Source organism: Silurus aristotelis (assembly GCF_946808225.1).
Source record: "Silurus aristotelis genome assembly, chromosome: 12".
In the NCBI taxonomy this organism is placed as follows: Eukaryota; Metazoa; Chordata; class Actinopteri; order Siluriformes; family Siluridae; genus Silurus; species Silurus aristotelis.
This window is the reverse complement of record NC_139585.1, coordinates 28664107-28673033: the sequence shown is the minus strand read 5'-3', so window position 1 is coordinate 28673033 and position 8927 is coordinate 28664107. Positions and strand designations below refer to the sequence as shown.

Sequence of the window (8927 nt, the reverse complement as noted above, 5' to 3'; positions counted from 1 at the left end):
AAAAAAAAGAAAAACATCCCACAGCCAGTCAGTCTGGTCTGACAAGTGCATATTTATTCTTGATTACCTCCTGCGTTTGCCTACGTAACGCGTGCAAAAACAACTCTAAATCTAAAATTCTTAAATCACCAGTGTTTTTTATTTTTTTTATTATAATAGAATCATTAGTATATGCAGAATATAAATAATAACGAGGATCAGATGATGATTTGGTCGAATTTATAGAAATGATTTGCATTTCATTTTATTGGGTTGCATCTTGTTACTCATTTCTGTTTAAATTCACATTATATTTTCTTTCTTTCATTCTAATTTCTTTTATTTATTGCCCACAAAAACAGCCATCGTTGCCTTGAGGTAACAAACTCCAAAATCGCTAGAAATTAAATTAAAAAAAAAATATATAATAATTATATTGTATTTTGAATGGAAATATCATTCATTCATTCATTCATTCATTCATTCATTCATTCATTCATTTTCTCCCGCTTATATGTAATTCGGGTCGCGGGGGCAGCAGTCTAAGCAGGCCCCCTCCTACGACTGCTGCCCAATCCTCACAGCACCGTCCCTTACGGTCCCTCCTGCAGGTGGTGAGCCCACGGAAAGAATGGAAATATTAGAACAATATAAACATTTATTCAGCAAATGGTATGAAAGATTAGTTTTCACTGCTTTTAAATGAGAAAATGCAATTGTGTCCTCCAGTGGTGGGCCATCAGGGCCAGCAAGGGCTTCTCTGCTGACCTAAACACTATCAGAAGCACTGACCTAACATTCTCTTGGCTGCACTGCTTCCAGTATGTGTATGCGGATGTTAGATGTTTTTGTCCAATCAGATTTCAGCCTTTATATGCTGCTATGTCAATCTAATCTGCCCAGGGCGTTCATAATCAGTAGTACTGGCCGATGTACCTTAAACTATATTATCAATGGGTCTTTTACCAATCAGATTTTAAAATTTCCTCACAGGGCAGTTAGCTGGCCCAGAATAGTGTCAGCATATTTTCATCCTCTGATTGGTTGGTCAGAGGGCAACTGTTACAGCCAAGTTCGACTGGTAAAACACTTGTGTAGTGCTGCACACATTAATACATCTGAGTTAGAGTTTTTTATGCCCACAATGGCTAACAGAGGAAGAGAAATTTATTTGATCTCGGATATACATGTGTTTAGCATCAAATTGTTTGTTTGCAACTCTGGATGGTAATTTATCTGTGACTGTTCAAAAGACAGTGGCATGTAAACCTATTTTTTTTTACTTCCTTGACCAAAAAACTTCACAAAGGAATACTTGCAAGCGTCACATACCGCACACTCTTTGTGCATTTACTGGAATCAAATGATTTACAAGTTGTTCTGCATATTTAGCATGCAAGCACTTTCAGTTTCTATTTAGTGTCAAATATTCAAATTTTGTTTAAGAGTCACATTCCACCCTCTTGTTGATATGTTCTGTGTCTGTTTCTCTGGATATCTATCGATCTATCGATCTATCGATCTATCTATCTATCTATCTATCTATCTATCTATCTATCTATCTATCTATCTATCTATCTATCTATCGGTAAAAATAAAAGTACACCCTTTTTGAATTCTATTGTTTTATGTCTCAAGATGTGAAAAAACTACCAGGTTTTAAAATTAAGTAAATACATATTACACTGTCATTATAGATAAAAAAAAAATAAAATCTAAATGAAAAGATTATGTGTGCAAAACTAAGTTTACCCATGCAGCCTTCATAGGAATAAAAAGGCTAAATAGCGTCCAGCTGCTGCTAATTAAATGCGCTTGATTAAACAATAATCAGCAAATGTGAAAGCTTTGGCTTTAAAAGCCAAAGTTTTAGCAGTTTGCTGTTCTTGACCATTCAGGGTTGTGTAGACACAAAGCCAAGGAGAAAAGACTTCATTTATGATCTGAGAGAAGCAATTGTTGGGAAGTGTTCAATCTGGAACGGGTTCTAAGGCCATTTTTCAGGACTTAAAAGTCCATCAATCTACAGCGAGGAAGATTATTTCCAAACTGATTCTGCTTTGAAATGACAATTTCTTGTGAATATGCCTTTTAAGACACTGCTAACAGATTTTCATGGTTCAGCTCAGTCTAATACTCTATGCCATCTGACTGGAACATTCCACCCGCTTCATAGATTTTATGAAAAGATAAGGTTTTTTTTGTTCGTGTTTATTTTATTTTATTTTTTTACATAAGAGAAACTGATGCTACTGTAACACAAGATAAAAAAAAAACCTACTATTTAATTACTATTTATTTATAACAGTTTTAAAAAGGAATGTTGTCACTAAACATTTACTGTCCCTGAGACAATATGAGTGGAAAACATTGATTGGAGCCACATTCTAAAGGGAATCCTTTCTTATATGTGTGATGCAATTTTGTATATACTGTCTTTGATGACCGCATACTATATTCTTAAAAAGGACACTTGTTTAACCAGGAACATACACTATATTGCCAAAAGTATTGGGTCACCTGTTTATCAGTAAAGTATTTGATTTCTGAGCTTCCACATTTAGTCCCAATTCGCTCTTATAATTTCCTCTACTCTTCTAGGAAGATGTTCCACCAGATTTTTAGGGTTTGCTTATGGAAATTTGTGTTCATCAGCCACAAGAGTGTTATGAAAGGCAGGTACTGATGTAAGTGAGGAGGCCTGGGGTGCAATCAGCGTTCACATTCATCCCAAAGGTGTTCAGTAGGGATGAGATCAGAGCTCTATAGCAGGAGATCTTCCTTTCCTAAGAATGTAAACCAGATATTCAAGAAACTAACTTTGTGCACAGGGGCATCGCCATGCTGGAACAGGTTTTGTGTTTGCAAGTTCAAGTGAATGCGAAATACACACCATTCACCTTAACTCACCTTAACTCTTAAATTATGTAAAGGTGTTTTGAGACAATGTCTGTTGTGAAAAGCGCTATACAAATAAACTTGACTTAGATGACAGGAATTTTAGGAGTGGCTTGTGTTTCTTGTCATCTAATGGGTATGAATGTGCAGTGTGTGCAGAGTGTGCCCCTGCGTGACCGCGCTCTGAACCACGTGTGTAATCTGACCAATAGGCGTTTGGTACGTGACGTCATCAGCGGGCGACGTCGCGTAAACAGGAAGCTACAAATGGCTGCGAGATGGACCAGACGCTAGCTTTCTGCTCGTTCAGGTAAGCGCTGTTTCACTGTGTTTTCTGATCGAGTGATGGCTGGCAGGCAAAGTTTCCGTAGGTGCGTTCATCCGTGTCTGCGATTCATTACCGGCAAGGATTCGCATGATCGGTGCATTGTTTGCCTGGGAGTGGAGCATGCACAATCAGCTCTCGAGGGTGTAGATTGCTCGCATTGTAGCCGGATGGCTATGCGCACGCTTTGCTCCCGGAGCGAAGCGTCATCCTGGAGTCAGATGAGTCCGCTTCAGCTTCGGCGGCTGAATTGAGCTTCGGCTCTATCGGAGAAGCAGGCCCGATGGCTGCTTCTTCTCCCGGTACGAGCAGCGCGACATTACATGTCTCTCTCTCCGAGGAGGGTAAGCTGATGGATGCTAGCGAGCCCGTGAAGTCCTCGCAGCCTGTGCTGTACGAGGAACTCCTCGAGGTCGTGACACGAGCCGTTGCTAAGCTGGATCTAGCTTGGCCGGTGAAGCAGCAGAAACAGCGCGCACCCAGTAAGCTGGATGAGCGCTTTCTGCGTCCTGTGTCGCGCCGGGGCCTGCCGTTCTTCCGCGATCAGCACGCCGTGGTGTCTAGTTCCTGGGAGACCCCGTACTTAGCGCGTTCTTCGTCTCGCCACTCCTCGCTCTATGCGAATGTGGTTGGGGCTAAGGCTTGCGGCTATGGGGTGATGCCGCGTGTTGAAGAGATGCTAGCCAGCTATCTCTCTCCTGGCGTGGCTTCGTCGCTAAAGGCTCCGGTGTTCCCTACTAAGCCGCTACGTGCTACATCGGCTTTGGTGGGGAAGGCTTACGCGGCAGCAGGTCAGGCTGCGGGATGTCTCCACACCATGGGTGTGTTGCAGGCATACCAGGCTGACCTGCTACGTGATTTGGATGAGGGACTTAGCTCTGGGGCCTCTGACATTAAGGAGTTGCGTCGCGCTGCCGACTTAACCCTTCGGGCCACGAAGCACACAGCGCGGGCCGTTGGTCGGTCCATGGCGGCCCTGGTGGCCACAGAGAGGCATCTGTGGCTCACCTTGTCCGACCTCCCGGACAAGGATCCAGCTGTGCTCTTGAACGCACCGATGGCTCCTCCTGGCCTGTTTGGCAATGTGGTGACGGCGGTCGTGAACAGGTTTCAGGAGTCTAAGAAGCAGTCGGCTGCATTTTAGCAGTACCTTCCTCGCCGATCGCGTGGGGCTGGTCAGCGGCAGCCCCAGCCCGGTCCCTCCGGGCACCGCGAAGCCCAAAAACAGAGAGTTGGCACCCGGTCTCCGCGGGCAGGGCCTAAGGGTCCGAGGCGTCGCTCTGGGCCCAAGAAGGAGCGGGCTGACCTGAGGGTCACCCTCGCCTCCAGCAAACGGGCTGTGGTGCGGAAGTCCTGACGATCTTCAGTCGAGGGGACGGTGCACACCTCTCGCTACGGTGGCCGTCCCTCCCCCGCACCACCAGGGGGGCGGCCCGTTGACTCTGCCACAGGATGTGCTTCAGAGCACGGCCTCCCTCCAGCGGGCGTCTCCCTCCACTTCCGCCCAGAGTCTCGGTACGGATGGGGGAGACCCGCCGCCTCTCACGAGGTATCATCAGCTGCAGGGCTCCGCCCCAGCTGCTCTGAGTGGCTCAGAGGCCAGCCCCGAGGGGCTGGTTCCCCTAAGGAACTTTCTGGCGCCATGGGAGGGGCTGCCAGAAGTCTCCCGGTGGGTCCTGCAGACCATAGAGGGCGGTTACGCGATCCAGTTCGCGTCCTCTCCTCCCTGTTTCAATGGGATGTGTCCCACCCTGGTGGGACCCGAGCAGGCTCTGGTCCTGGAACAGGAAGTGCACACACTCCTGGGGAAAGGGGCCATCGAGGTGGTTCCCCCCCTCGGTTCAAGAGTCAGGCTTCTACAGCCCGTACTTCGTCGTTCCAAAGAAGGATGGCGGGTTGCGTCCCATTCTTGATCTTCGCTCCTTGAACCACTCTCTCAGGAGGCTCAGGTTCAGGATGCTCACCCTCAAGGGGTCGTGACTCAGATCAGGTTCGGGGACTGGTTTGTCACGAAAGATCTAAAGGATGCGTACTTTCACGTCGCCATCCTTTCTGCGCACAGGAGGTTCCTGAGGTTTGCCTTCAGGGGTGCGGCATACCAATATCGGGTCCTCCCGTTCGGCCTGGCACTCTCGCCCCGCACCTTCACGAAGTGCGTCGATGCAGCACTGGCCCCGTTGTGGCTCCAGGGCATCCACATTTTGAATTACATCGACGATTGGTTGATCCTGGCTCATTCAGAGCGTCAGGCGGTTCGGCATCGAGATGTCGTCCTTGACCACATGAAGGTGCTCGGGTTTTGGCTGAACGCCGGCAAGAGCGTGCTTATTCCGGCACAGAGAACCACCTTTTTGGGCGTGGTGTGGGATGTGGCCAGGATGCAGGCACGGTTGTCACCTGCTCGGGTCGAGGTCATCCTCGGCTGCTGGGTCTCATGGCGGCGGCATCAAGCATAGTTCCGCTCGGGCTCCTGCACATGAGGCCCCTCCAGTGGTGGCTCCGGGGCAGGGGGAGACTGGCATCGTGCTATCAAGGTCTCGCGGCGTGCCCTTCGAGCCTTGGATGTCTGGAAAGACCGTCCTTTCCTGTCCCGTGGCCCGGTGCTGGGGGCTCCGTGCCATCATGTGACGCTGACAACGGACGCTTCCCTCACGGGGTGGGGAGCGGTCATGAGTGGCCACTCCGCCCAGGGTCTGTGGAGCGGCCCACGTCTCTCGTGGCACATAAATTGCCTGGAGATGATGGCAGTGTTTTTGGGGTTACAGCACTTCCTCCCGGCCATGAGAGATCGCCATGTGTTGGTCCTGACGGACAATACTGCGGTGGTCTCTTACATCAACCACCAGGGGGGTCTCCGGTCTCGCCCCTTGTACAAGCTGGCGGGAGCGGTCCTCTTATGGTCTCAGGACAGGCTCCTGTCTTTGAGGGCCATTTACATCCCGGGTCGGTTAAATGTCAGAGCAGACGCCCTGTCGAGGCAGGGCCCGAGGCCTGGGGAATGGCGACTCCACCCCGAGGTGGTGGAGCTCATATGGCGGAGGTTCTACAGAGCCCAGGTGGATCTTTTTGCGACCCAGGAGACCTTGCACTGTCCCCTCTGGTTCTCTCTCTCTCACTCAGCCCTGTTAGGGCTGGATGCCATGGTGCAGTCGTGGCCGAGGCTACGCCTGTACGCTTTTCCCCCGAACGCTCTGTTCCCTGGAGTTCTGGAGAGAGTTCGCCGGGAAGGAGTCCGTCTCCTCCTGGTAGCGCCTCGTTGGCTGGGCAAGCCATGGTTTGCGGATCTGGTGTCCCTGCTCGAGGGCCCTCCGTGGGAAATTCCTCCCAGGAGGGATCTCCTCTCACAGGCGGGCGGAACCCTGGTTCACCCCCGCCCGGAGTTGTGGAGGCTATGGCTGTGGCCCCTGAGGGGGCACAGTTCGTAGCGGCTGGTCTCTCTACCGAGGTAGTTGGCACCCTTCTCCACTCCAGGGCTCCCTCTACGAGGAGGTCGTATGCTGCACGGTGGTGACTGTTCACGTTATGGTGTGTGCACCGTGGTTTGGACTCGGTTAACTGCCCGGTCGGTTCAGTTCTGGAGTTTTTGCAGGAACAGTTTGCCGCAGGGTTGTCCCCTTCGACCCTCAAGGTTTACGTGTCCGCCATCGCGGCTTATGGCTCCCCGCCCGCGGGGCAGTTGCTGGGCAGGCACCCACTGGTGACACGTTTCCTCCGCGGCACCCAGAGGCTAAGGCCCGGGACACGACCCAGAGTGCCTGTCTGGGATCTGGCTGTTGTGCTGGCGGCTCTGTCTGAGCCCCCCTTCGAGCCGTTTGCCGATGTGGCCCTTAGGTTTCTGTCGGTCAAGACCACCTTCCTCTTGGCGGTTTCCTCCCTGAAGAGGATCGGGGATCTGCAGGCTCTGTCTGTGGCCCCATCCCGCCTGGTGTTTGCCCCTGGCATGACCAGAGCGTTTCTCTACCCGAAACCTGGGTACGTGCCTAAGGTGCCTTCGGCTCCCTCACGTCCTGTCGTCTTGCAGGCATTCTGCCCTCCTCCGTATGCAGCCCCCGAACAGGAGCGACAGCACCGGCTGTGTCCAGTGCGAGGACTGGACACTTACCTCCACAGGGCGAGTCAGTGGAGGAGGTCAGAGCAGCTGCTGGTCTGCTATGGCCCGAACAGGAAAGGTTTCCCAGCCAATAAGCAGACTTTGAGCAGATGGGTTGTGGATGCGATTGTGTCGGTTTACGAGTCCTCTGGCCTCCCCGCACTGCTCGCGGTTCGAGCTCACTCCAGGACATCTGTGACGCGGCGGGTTGGTCCACCCCGCTGACCTTCGTTAGGTTCTATGACCTTGACCTCAGAGCCACCCCGGGCTCCTCTGTCCTGCGTGCTGGTGCCGAGGCCCTCACTCTCTAGGCAGGGTCTGGTCAGTGTGGCGTGATTGGACACTCGTTTCCATAGCGTTTTCGACGCAGCTCGAGTTCCTGAAGGGGAACGTCTCTAGGTTACAACCGTAACCATAGTTCCCCGAGGGAACGAGACGCTGCGTCTCCGTGCCACACTCCCTGCATCCCTGCGGCGCTTACCTTCTCTCGCAGTAGCTAGCGTCTGGTCCATCTCGCAGCCATTTGTAGCTTCCTGTTTACGCGACGTCGCCTGCTGATGATGTATCTTGGATCTAGGTTTTTTGTAAAACCTACTTTGTGTGTGTGTGTTTGTGTGTGTGTGTGTGTGTGTGTGTGTGTGTGTGTGTGTGTGTGTTTGTCTTTTAAAGTCCTAGGAGGAGTCTGCAATTGGTTCCCATGCAAGGGTTTCTGAGAACTGCAGTCTGATAAGAAACAGTGTTAGTGTTTAAAAATTTTACTACTGACATATAAAGCACTTAATGGTCTCGCACCACCGTATCTGAGTGAACTTCTGTACCAGTATGATCCTCCACACCTACTTAGATCAAAAGGTGCAGGCTATCTGTTGGTTCCTCCAATAATGAAGATTACAGCAGGGGGCAGATCTTTCTCTTATAAAGCCCCGCAGTTATGGAACAGCCTTCCTACCAGTGTTCGGGACTCAGACACAGTCTCAGTGTTCAAGTCGAGGTTGAAAACATATTTATTCAGTCAAGCCTTTAATCAGTAGATTTTTTCTCAGGTAAAGGCTCAGATCTGGAGGGAACATTGATATAGAGTGTTTGGTGAACTGGGATATTTGTACGCTGTCGTCCCCTCACATTCACGTGTTCACTCAGGTTTGTTGATGGTGGTGTGGTGGGCCGTCTCTTATCCCAGAGATCCCTCATGTCTGTGTTGCCTTCTGGTTCTCCCTTTTAGTTATGCTGCCATAGCGAGTCTTGCCGGAGTCCAAACTGCACAGTGACTTTAACTCTCATGCAACAATAGGTACACTTAATAATCCATATCCTTCTCTTCCTGTCACCCTCTTCTCTCTCTCTCTCTCTCTCTCTCTCTCTCTCTCTCTCTCTCTCTCTCTCTCTCTCTCTCTCGGTCGAGTTAAACATGCTCCTGAGGCTCCAGTGACCACTGTTCCTGCCCCTCTCCCCCCCGTGGATCTTCCCACTTCATCCAGGCCTGCCTGGATTGGATGTCAACAGTCTCCTACACTGATGTCAACAGTCTCCTACACTGACTCAGAAATACACTTCGCTTTTGATCATCATCACTGCACCCCGCAACATTGTATACCCGCCACAAATGGACATTCGGTGTAACCCAGATGAGGATGG

At 50.5% G+C, this 8927-nt stretch overlaps 1 protein-coding gene across 1 annotated transcript in view; it reads left to right on the top strand.

Annotated features, from left to right (window-relative positions):
• Positions 1-7713: 7713 nt before the first annotated feature.
• LOC310734785 (uncharacterized protein) overlaps positions 7714-8927 on the top strand; it is a gene marked incomplete at its 3' end in the record, with an annotated part of 59084 nt that continues 57870 nt past the window's right edge. Inside the window, exon 1 of the mRNA XM_083557224.1 lies at positions 7714-7784. The remainder of the gene's footprint in view (positions 7785-8927) is intronic.